The sequence below is a fragment of the Ciconia boyciana genome, chromosome 4, assembly GCF_034638445.1.
Source record: "Ciconia boyciana chromosome 4, ASM3463844v1, whole genome shotgun sequence".
NCBI lineage: Eukaryota > Metazoa > Chordata > Aves > Ciconiiformes > Ciconiidae > Ciconia > Ciconia boyciana.
The window spans coordinates 55,279,240-55,290,839 of NC_132937.1; positions in this window are offsets into that span (position 1 = coordinate 55,279,240).

The following is an 11,600-nucleotide window of genomic DNA, read 5'->3' on the forward strand; positions in this document are numbered from 1 at the left end:
ACAATCATGCTTAATTTTTAATTACCAGAAACTGGCCTTTAAAAACAAAACAGATTTAAGTATTTGTGTTCAATTTTGGTTTTCGTGAATCAATTTTGAGATGGCTACAAGGCAAAAAAAGTACATTAAGGATGGGAGAAAGTATCCGGGTGGAGGAAGAGATGTGACAAATTAAGAATTATTTATGTTTTTTAGGTTCTGGAAGAGTTAAGAGTAACAACTACCTTAGGCATTCATCAGACTATGTGTTCTCTGCTTTGAAGATCAAAGAATTTTGAAAGACCATTTAATGAACTTTATTAAAAAGCATCTCTATCATAATAAACCATGGGAAAAACAGCCTATAAATTTACATTGAGACATAAAAAACCCAGTGGGCGCTACAATATACATTCACTAATTCCCAAACTGCCAATGCTCTTTTTCATTTTAAGAAGAGTTTCTGTGGTTTTAATTTTGATCTGAGCCCTCCTCCACTTTGCATTATCCAAATGTTAGCTCAAAACATCTACATAAATACATAACTCTCTAACAAAACAGAAGGAACAAAACCACTGTTTCTTTACCTTAAGCAATCTCCTTTTAGAAGCAACATGAAACAAGTATATTTACAATTCCTTTGGGAGAGCTAACATAACATCCGCACAAAGTTTTCCTAAAGCAACAGCATGTACTGTAGCTCCATTTTAAAGAAGCAGCATTAAAAAGGAGGGGGAAAAAAAAACCACAAGCAACCTCTGATCACCTGAGCAGCGTATTGGAAGCATTGCTACTTTAGGAAAGCCACTCTATGGTACTGAGTTTACTATTTAAAGAGTTTCCTGCTGTCGGACGCTGTTCAGCAAAATCAGCATCTTGGGCAGAAACGCCTCGGTCCAGCCCTGCTCTCCCAGAGGCAGCAGCGGCGGCAGCGAGGAGTCGCCCTGCGGCGCCCAGCCGGACCTCCACGGGGATGGGCTGCGCGCACCTGAGTAAGCCCATTCAGTGCCAGCAGAGTTTAATCCTGGAATAGCCAGTGCCCAAGGCATGCAGGAGCCTACCCCTCACAATTCCCTCACATGCTGTTGGTTTTGGTTTGTTTTTTTTTTTCCCCTTAAAAAGCTACAATCCCACATTTAAGAGACTTGAAAGTCCGTGGAAGTTCACAGAAAAATCCCCCCAAAACGAACAAACACAAAAAGCCCAGAAACGAGAGGTGTTTTCTGTCAGTCGTTCAGGCTGCAGCCGGCACGGCCTCGGGTGCAGGCAGAGCTCCCCAGCGGGGACAGGGACCAGCCGCGCCCGGCCCGGCTCAGCACCTGCCCGAGCCCAGCCCGGGGCGCCCACGCCCCCGCCGCCCCCCGCCGCGCAGCCCTCAGCCCCGCGCCGCCCGGCTTCCCCCACAGACCTCCTCCTCCTCCCTGGGGGGGGACGAAACAGCCCTAAAAATAAAATCGGGAAAAAACGGACAGCACGCGCCGAAGCCCCCCACGCCCCGCGGCGAGACCGCCGACCCCACCGGGGGGGGGGAAAAACAAGGCAAGAAAAAACAGAGGGACCGCACGTACGGATGGTGCCCGCCTCACCCGCCGGGTGCCCGCGGCCAGCCTCCGAGGGCCTCCAGCGAGGCGTCCCCCGGGAGGCCTCCGCCCGGCCTCCGGCGCCCCGCCGAGCCCCCCGAACGGAACGGAAGACCGGGCTGCTGCCCCCGCCGCCCCCGCCCGCCCGGACGGCAGCGCCGCGGCTCCCTCACCTCCAGCGCCGGTGTGTGGCGGCGTGAGGCGGGGCGGCGCGGCGCGGCGGGCCGCGGCCCAGGCCCCGCCCGCGGGCCGGCTCCTCCCGCCCCCCCCAGGGGCCGAGGCGGCGGGGGCCACCCGGTGTGCGCCCTGCGTGTCGTCCTCACCCCGCCCGCGGGCCGGCGTCCCCGCGGCCCTGGCTGCCTCCCCTCGTCGTTTGCCGCCTTTTGCCCAGTGTTTGCGGGCGCTCTGGGCGCAGGAGGTTGCTTGGGGCACCGTGGGGCCCCAGGGCGGGTGAGCAGCTGGTCGTTGGGGGTCCAGGGTCCCAAGGAGACACGCCTGCGAGGGGTCATGAAGGGCTGCGTGCTGCTTTGATGTGCCAGGCCGTGGTGGCTTACTGAAGTGTGACAGCACCTGTTGGCCCGTTTTTGGCAGGAGGGACCCTGCCTCCGCGGCCAGCCGGCCGTTTGGGGCCGAGCCTGTCAGCCTGGACCGAAGGGTCACCCTCTGTCGCTTCCTTGCCTCTCGTTTTGTTTCTCCAGGATTGCACTTATTCGTCGCATGTGAGCGGCGAGTACTGCTTCTCACGTAAAACTACTCTTGGGCTGGCCACCAGGAGACGCGTACACCCTGAGCGGGACCACCCAAGAACTGTCACTGCAGCGTCAGCCTGGGCACTCCGATCTACGCTGAGAAGGCCAAAACTCCAGGTTGTTAATTCCCCCAACGTAATGTACTTGCCATGTTTAAGTTTTGCAGGCCTCAGGGAGGTATTGAGGAGGAGGACAGTGAGGAAGGCTACACATCAGTGTAGATGAATGAATGTGGAAAGGAAGCTGGGAGAACAAACATGCAAAGATTTCCTGCTGAAGAAGATGGGGGGGTTGGGAGGACCTCATCCGCTACACTGCTGCACTCAAGGGAACGTCTCTTCTACAGCGGCCTGAACTCTTCTCAGGGAGCAGAGTGCGGGGGCTGTTCCCCTGCCACGCAACCCAGGGCTGCACAGGTGGCTGTGCCTGCTTGCGGCTCAAGAATGGTCACAAACCCTTAGCGTCTGCTCAGGACCTTTTTATTCCTGGTGGAATAGACTACTCCCAAGCTACACAAGATGAGTGCGTAATAACTGTGCATTTATAGCTGTAATTACTGATATCGGATACGCTGACTCATGCACATTGAATTCCAAGTGCAGAAGGAACTATTGTATGTGTGCGCGTGTTGAAGAAAAGAAATCACACAGCATTTCAACGTGCTACTTCCATTTTGTTCCATTTTGTTCAAGGTCCTTGCTTCACTCTGGTTTTTATCTGCTGTGGTATTTATAACAAATGATAGCAGAGCAACTACATCATATGTTTACTCAAATCGATGTACAATAGTCACACTACTTAAATGATGATGGCTTCCCTAGGTCAGAGCTCCAAGAGAGATTTCTGGTAAACTAGCTTCTGGTCTCATTCCCTGATGCTTCAGTTTCTGCTTTTCACACCAGCAGTAGTACAGTGGCTTATATACACCGCAGTCAGATGTGCCATCTGGCTCAGCTCTGAATCTTTAGAGTGGATGACGCTTTCTTAATGTATTCAAAATCTGCAGCATTAACTAGCTTGTGGTGATATGAGTATTTGGAAGATGTCGGAGAATAATCTAATGCTGTCGGGGCTTCTCAAAATTTACTTTCAGATCTTTAAGGTGGATTGCTTCATGTTACGTTTCACCTCAACTGGCAAGAATGAACTGTCTTACAGTACTTTTGCAGAGGAAGTTTTAAGAACTGCAGATAGCAGTGACACTGGTTATATGCGGCGAACAGGCAACACCAAGTCCCAGGCCCAAGAAGAAGAGCAGAGAGAACCCCTGATTCCTCTTCCTGCAAAAAAGCATCCTGAAGTCTTTCTTCTTTGTGCTGAACCAAACAGGTACTGAATGTTTATTCCACCCGTGCTATATGATGTAAGAAAACTGTCAGTAAATGACAAGTTATGAATCTCAATGACCATTTTCTTCCCACGCTACCAGGGCGGTAGCTAAGTGCCCTGGGGTCTGACAGCAGCATCCTGCACAGATATACGAAAACCAGCTTGATAAGAGTTGCCACTAGCTGTGGTAGTAGATGCTCCTTACAATCTAATTTTCTACAATTATCATTTTGGTGGGTTGCCCTGCACTGAATTCCATGCTAACACTTTATGCTGCTTACATCATATGAGCTAGTGAGGTAACTGCAGAAAATCTGGAGCCATAAGTGGTAGTCCAACACATTTTTCTTATTCATATAATCACTCTTTGATGGGATTGATGGTGATGTTTATGTAGAGGACGTTTATGTTCATGGCTTCAAAATATTAAAACACCTCACAGCCTATGTATTTCTTCCACAAAATATCTGAGATGAGAAAAATACTATTATTTAGTTTTATAAATTGGTGACTGAAGACATGGATTGACAATACTCTAAGGTTAGTTTTAAGACTTACAGTTCCAGCTCAAAAGTGCTGTGGCAGAGTAATGATCTGGTATAAACTCACTTCGCTGGTTCAGACTCCTTCGGACAGTTTATATTAATTACCTTTATACTGATGAGTTTTTTACCTTTCCTCCCTCAACAGCTTACATTTCTGACTGTGTGGGGAGATGTGTAATTGTGTGCCAGTTTATGCTACTGGGAGATCCAGTGGTGCACAGGTCCAGGATTAATTTTGCTGGAACCATCAATAGTTGTAGCTGGATCATTTTGCCAATACAGAACTGTCCTGGTTTCAGCTGGGATAGAGTTAATTTTCTTCCTAGTAGCTGGTATAATGCTGTGTTTTGGATTTACTGTGAGACTAATGTTGATAACACACTGATGTTTTAGTTGTTGCTAAGTAGTGTTTACACCAGTCAAGGACTTTTCAGCTTCCCATGCTCTGCCAGGTGCACAAGAAGCTGGGAGGGGGCACAGCCAGGACAGCTGACCCAAACTGGCCAAAGGGCTATTCCATACCATATGGCGTCATGCTCAGTACAGAAACTGGGGGGAGTTGGCTGGGGGGCAGCAATTGCTGCTTGGGGACGGGCTGGGTGTTGGTCAGTGGGTGGTGAGCAGTTGTATCACTTGTTCTCTCTCTCTCTCTTATTGTTTTCTTTTTCATTACTATTATTATTATTATTATTATTATTATATTATATTTTATTTTATGACAATTATTAAACTTTTTATCTCAATCCACGAGTTTTCTTACTTTTGCTCTTTTCGATTCTCTCCCCCATCCCACTGCGGGGGAGGGTGAGCGAGCGGCTGTGTGGTGCTTGGTTGCCAACTGGGGCTAAACCATTACAAGAACATTTAACATTTTTATTGCAACTTCACATTGTCAAAGCATTTGCATAAGGATGGCAGTATAGAGTGCTCAGTCACTGCAGAATACTTATGTGAGTTTCAGTTGTGTCTGACTGAGGAGTGAGATCAGATGATCAAAGTAATTTTTTTTGTCTTGAAATCCATGAGTCAGTGCTGATCTGAGCAACTAACTGAGTAAGTTCAGCATACAGAGTCCAGTATCATGCACAGATAGTATTTTAGGCCCACATTAGTAATTTCATTTATTCATTCCTTTGGTTTTACATATCCAGTAACCATGGACCAATTTTTGGAGGAAAGTTGCACACAGGAATATTTACTTTCCTCAGCATCCAAAAAAAAAAAAAGAAACTAAGAAAGGATTTCTAGAAATCTGAAAATGCAGTAAGGGGCAACTCAGAGCCTTCTGAGTAGCAATGGGTAACAAAGCCTTTTGCATCAAAAGCCTTCCTCTAGATCATGACTTATGCAGGAGTTAAAACTCAACATGCTGTTTCAAGACTAACAATTCTGTGATATGTTCATTTGGAGAGATTTTTTTTTCTAGAAAGTACAGAACTACAAAGAGTTCTATTTCTTCTCTTAATTAAAATAAGCAATTTTATTCCCTCTCCTATGTTCCTCTCCCACCATGTCTTTGAAGAGTAAGCATGGTTGTATTAAAAAAAACCCCAAACTGTTTTCCAGTTCTACCGATTTGAACAGCTTATGAAAATAATAAAAATAATATATATTAAAATAATATTAAGCATGCTTATTAAGGAGGCACTTTACAGGAAATTAAAATTTATTGGTCTCATATTTGAATATTCAAGGGCAGTTTCTCCTTTCTGTCTAGTAATTGTAGATATCATAAACTTCTTATATTCTTACATACTGACAAGGAGATGTGAGCTATGGCATATCAGCATGTCAACACTGAGCCTGAATTCTGTTTGCTGAAAACAACAGCAGGAGAGAAGGCCTTATAAAAGGTCCCTGAATGCTTTTAAGGAAGCAGACCTTTTTCAACAGTGATTACATGGATTTCTGATGACTGCTTTCAGAAGAGCTTAAGTCTTTGGTGTCTAAGAACTGATTGCTCATTTCCCCCTTTATTTTTTTTTTCTGCTCCACAAGCAACAGAGATAACTGAGCAGAACTGGTCACTCATGCTCTAGAAATCAGAGAGCTCTTCATACAGATACTCACGTGAGCCATGGTAATTCAGACAACATTTGTCTACAAGTTGGCAAATCAGTCATCTTGATCCCTTCCTTAGAACAAAACTGTGGTCTTTGTACCACAGATATTATCATCCTGAACAGAAGAGGTGCACTTTTCTGGAACCAATGAAATACGGGAAACTGTCACCTCCCTGTATCACTTTCTGCAGTCCAGCCAAGTTTACAAATAAATTAAGTCTTTCTGGATTCTTCATCCATGACTGTGTCCTCTTAGCCACCCACATATCCTTGCATTCGTCCTAGTTAGTGAACAGTTCTGCGATAAGCTGGGTTTCTTTGGTTCTTGTAACTATGAGGCTGCAGAGCATGCATATGTGGTGCTGAGAACATGTAGACAAGACTTCTAGTCTGAGTGTTGCCATTATTTCCTGTTTTTTTGAAGACAATTACATAATCTAAGCCAGGTCCACAGGGGAAATTGCATGTAAGAGAAAAGAGGTTGTAAAACTATTTCTAAAAGTGAAAGAGGGAGAAGCATCTGGGTGAGTTACAATGCCAGCACTGCCAACCAGAAAGCATGCAAAGTTCTGGTAGTTAATTAATTAAATTAAGTTTTGCCACACGTTTACTTGAAAACTGAGCAGTGTTGAGGTCTCCCAGCTGTCAAAAACTAGATGACTTTGATTCTGTTTCCCAGTTTAGGACATGTATCTGAAGTGATCTAATCCCTAGGAAGAACAGTCATGGAGAAATTCTAAAACAGTATTTTCTTTTCCTGTTGATTTTACTGCTTAGAGGATATAGATACAAACTGGGGCAAAATCTTCAGAGGAGGAGAAGAAATTAGTAAAATGTTAGGGTAAATGTCTGAACATTTTTATTGACTAGTCTTCTAGTTTCATGCTTTTTAAAATAACATTGCAATGATTGTAGAAATGTCATTTTAGATAAAAGGATGATTTGAACTCACCCTTTTAAAGAAGCATCAGATTTAAAGTGCGATTGCATTTATAAAGATTTTACATGTTCACTAATGATACACTCATTAATTTACAATAAGCTGTGTTATTGGAGTGTAAGAATTCTGCTTCATGTCTGAAGCAACCTGGAAAATGAAAATTCCATTTGAACACAAACTAGTATAAATGTTTATATCTTTAAATTTTACAAAAGCAATAATTACACAAAACAAATGAAATGCAAGTACTAGCCTGTAGCATGTACACTGCAGACTTCTGCTGGTTTTTGTGGCTTTCTCCTTCTCAAAGCTATGCCTTCTGTTTGAGATACTGAATCAAAGTACACTCTGTTCTCAGTGGGTGCCTCAGGTTTCTCTGACAATAGAGTATAAAACTCCCAGTTCATTGTTTGGCAGAGCAAGATTGTCTTTCAGGGAAATCTAATGCCAGTGCAACATCTTCCATGTAGAGAGATGCCTTTTCCCATGCTTGGGATTCTGCCCCCTCCGATAATGCACCGTTTGTTTTTAAGTCTTTCAGTGCTGTTTTATGTTTTTCCTTTTAAAGAGTATCTCATCTTTAGAGAAAAATGTACTCAGGATTCATGTCAGGGAATTTAACCATGAGGTGCAGTGCATTTTCAATGGGGTTTGGTGCCATTTTACTGATAAAATCCTTCTCTTGAGGTGCTGTGCACATGGATGTATCTCTGTGCTCACATACATCACTGGGGAGGAGAAAATTCCGTTTCTAAGAGTCTTCAGAAGGGCATTACTCATGTATCAGTGTGATATCTTAGTATTTCAAAACAAGAAATTGCATCTGGCTTTTGCATGTGCAGTTACATGCAAGTTTTATTGCACTCGTTTCAGAAATCTTTTCAAAGTGTGGGCCATGAGTAGTTAGTAACAGGACAAGAAAACATGGTTTTATTCCCTAGCTAAACAGGAGCTCTAAACCCTGAGAAACCTCTGCTGGATGGAGGTAGAGACCAAGCTCACGTTTTTTCCAGACACATTTCTTTATAACTGCACAGGAAGAGTTCCAGTGTATTTCTCTTTCTATTGTAGTATCACATCATCAAATGGAAAAGCAAATAGCACAAAAAGCAATAGCACAAAAAGGCTAGCTTCTATGGCCTGTCTGTAGGGCACAGTGCAGTCCTATGCAAATATAGTGGTACCAGATACAATAGAGTTGCATTAGCAACTTACTTAGCCCAGACAAAGGGCGATACTAACATAGTTACACAGCTAGGGCTCCAAAAGCAGTGTCTTTCAGTACTGTCTCTAAATGGTGATAATTAGGCAGACTGACTTTCTAACGCTGCATGAGATACTGCATTAGGCTGTGTGAGCAATCAAGCAAATGTTCTGTAGTTAACAAGCTGCTGCTTCTAAGTCTGGCATGAGTAATCGTGCACTACTGTGAATTTTCTATTAGTGGAAAATGCTAAAAAAAGTTTCAGTAATTGTTTCCAGTTACAAAAGAAAGAACAAAATAGTAAGCATAAGAGAGAACAAACAAAAGCAGGAGCACACGAGACAGGAGCTTGTAAGACTTTCAGAATTCCTTCTCCTCCTCCGCCTTCAAAATCCAATATATTCAGGAGAATTTCTTTTGGAGTCTCTGAATCTTCTTGTGACTCCATCCAGTGAAAATGTGTATCTGGAAAACCTTTAATAACAGAGAAGCCATACATCTGTCATGATGCTTCCAAAGTTTTTGCAAGTGTTCTGTCCCTCAGTGAGCTCTCTGCATTCGGATCTTGATGTCCGAACAGACGACTGTTAAAGGTAGTGAGACACTGTGCTGAAGAAGAGGTGTCCCTATGCAGAGGTCATCAAAGAACTATAGATAACGTTTTGACTGTACATTCCTGAGTTGCACATATGACATAATTGCTAGCGTTTATCATACTTGTGATTAGGATATCTCCTGAAAACACGGGTATATAAGATTATGTTAGAAGAAAATTTTTTCTTTAACCCACTACTTTTGCTGTGGATAATGGTGTCATTTCTGACTCAACATTTCTGCTGAGCTTCTGTGTGTTATCACTGTATATTGGTATTCAAATGTTATTTAGGAACAAGTTTAAGAGAAAAAAACAGTAACTGTTTTTTGATTGCTTTGAAATGTGGAGAAAGGTTCCAATCTTGTTTCCCTTCATGGGTATTTATTACACTCATGACTGCAATTCATCTGTTTGTAGCCTAAAATTGAAGATGAATTTGAAGAAGAGGCCAGGAAAATTTGATAGGGAATAGGTCTGCATGTCTGTAAAAGCTGGATGCCCTTCACCTAAAAACACCTGGCTATTAAGAAACCAGTATCTGCTCCATTTACTGACAGGATCACATTCTTGTTAGTGCTCTTGCTTTCCAAACTTTATTCAAGTTCTTCTTTATACATTAAAAGAAAAGCTGTCTTCATTTGATGTGAATTATACCATGAGGAGAAAAGAGCCGCCAGGGCAGTAGGAGAAAAATAATTTTTAAGAAAAACTGTAAGGAACAGAAAACCTGTTTCTTTCACCTATGTGTATGTTCCAGGTGTCTGACTTTCTTAGGCCACAGAGAACTAAAATAACAGAGCTCTCTCACTTGCCACTGGCTTGGTTATAGTAGTTAATGTCTTTTTGGTAAGATTTTCACCTTTCTACTTGGTATTTCCTGTAAGTATATGTATAGGTTTAGCCAAATGAGAATTGAGGTGTCCATACGTACCTCAGGGCAAGGTTATTTTGCTCCAGAAATTCTTTCCTAACAAAGTGACTAACTGTCACTGAGTTCTGTTAGCAATAAAAGGGCCATTTTCTGCTTCATACTAACATATGATGACCTTCAATGCTCATCTGTACGGTTGATTTCCCATCTGTCTGTACAGCCCTACTAACTTGCTGTGGGCTTCTCATAGACTCTAACCCCATGCATGGGACTGCAGGAATATTTCAGACAATATTTATGATTGTCCAGGAGGAATATGATTGTCATTATGATCAAATAGCCAATATTATTAATTATAGTAATCTTGCACAATCAAGATCAATCTAAACTTTGCTACTGAGCTGCTACTACATTGCTAAATTTGCAAGAGCTTTTGTACCTGAGTAGTCCCAAAGATATTGTTTTTCCAGTGGAGTGAAGTCAGATTCCTACAGTGGACAAGCAGGGGGAGAAGCACGCTTAAATTCCAGATAATGTCTCAGTATAGATCTCATAGCTACATCACTTGCTTGGATAAACCACAGTGAATATATTACCTGTGTTCAGTGAGTCTGAAATAATGTTGAGCTTCTTATCATGTGTGCCTATAGACTCTTGAAGTTTCACTCTTGAATTGTGACTGCTTTTATGAAACAGAAAATAGATTAATCTTTGTAGTTGTTGCAAACGGAATACAAGTCTTTGAAAAAAAACCACACTCCCAGTCCCATGTACAGAGCACTGAAGAATTAATTCTCAGTAGAAATACTTCAAAAGATGTACATAAAACCTTGAAAAACTTACATCACTGGGGTTTTTTTATATTTATCATCAGTATTTCAGTTTTTGCAATTATTTCCATTTTCATTCTTTTTTCTATCCTTAATGTTCGTTGTTTTTCCAGTTGATTCCTATATTCACCTCAGTTTTTCCTTGCATGCTATTTTTAATTGTAAATACTTACCTGATGTTTCAGGGGTTTTTTTGATTTGTGGAAATGCAGTCTCTCAGAGCTAGGTGTTGTGGATTCCTGCAACTTTTGCCCATTCTTCATGAAACAGAATTCTTCTTCATTATTCTTCATTCTATATGAAACACACATCTCTATTCTCTAGTAGGTTAAAGGTGTGCAAGTTTATTTGTTTTACTTAAACTTCATAAACCATGTTGACTTTCTGGGTGGAGCAGTGATCAACAGCAAAATGGGAACTAGCCAGGGACTTTTTCATGGTGACTCCCTTCTTTGAATATTGCACTTAGAAACACTTCCTGTCAGTATTTCACTTTCTCACTTAAAGTGATATTAATAATCAGAAGCCAAAATGCTTATTACTTTTACTATTAAAAAGGGTTTGCCAGCTTCCACTTAAGAAAAGACCTACAAAATTTATCTGAAATTTCCTGCTGCTAAATGCCAGGCACTGTATAAAAGCTGGAATTCATGCAGAAAACTTCCTTGCCCGGACAGCTGCGAAGTCAAGTTGCAATGATGCAGCAATCCTATTCTTCCCAAAGGCAGAGAGAACCTGCAGTGCTTTATTACTTGAAACATCATGACCTGAAGTTCAACACTGTGCAGCTTGCCATACATAGGGTTGCTAAATCTGTAGTATTATATATATAAAAAGATCTCACAATTTTTTTTTGTTTGGGTTACAGATCATCATCTTGCTCTGATTTGGTGTTCATTCAAATGGGACAATGAA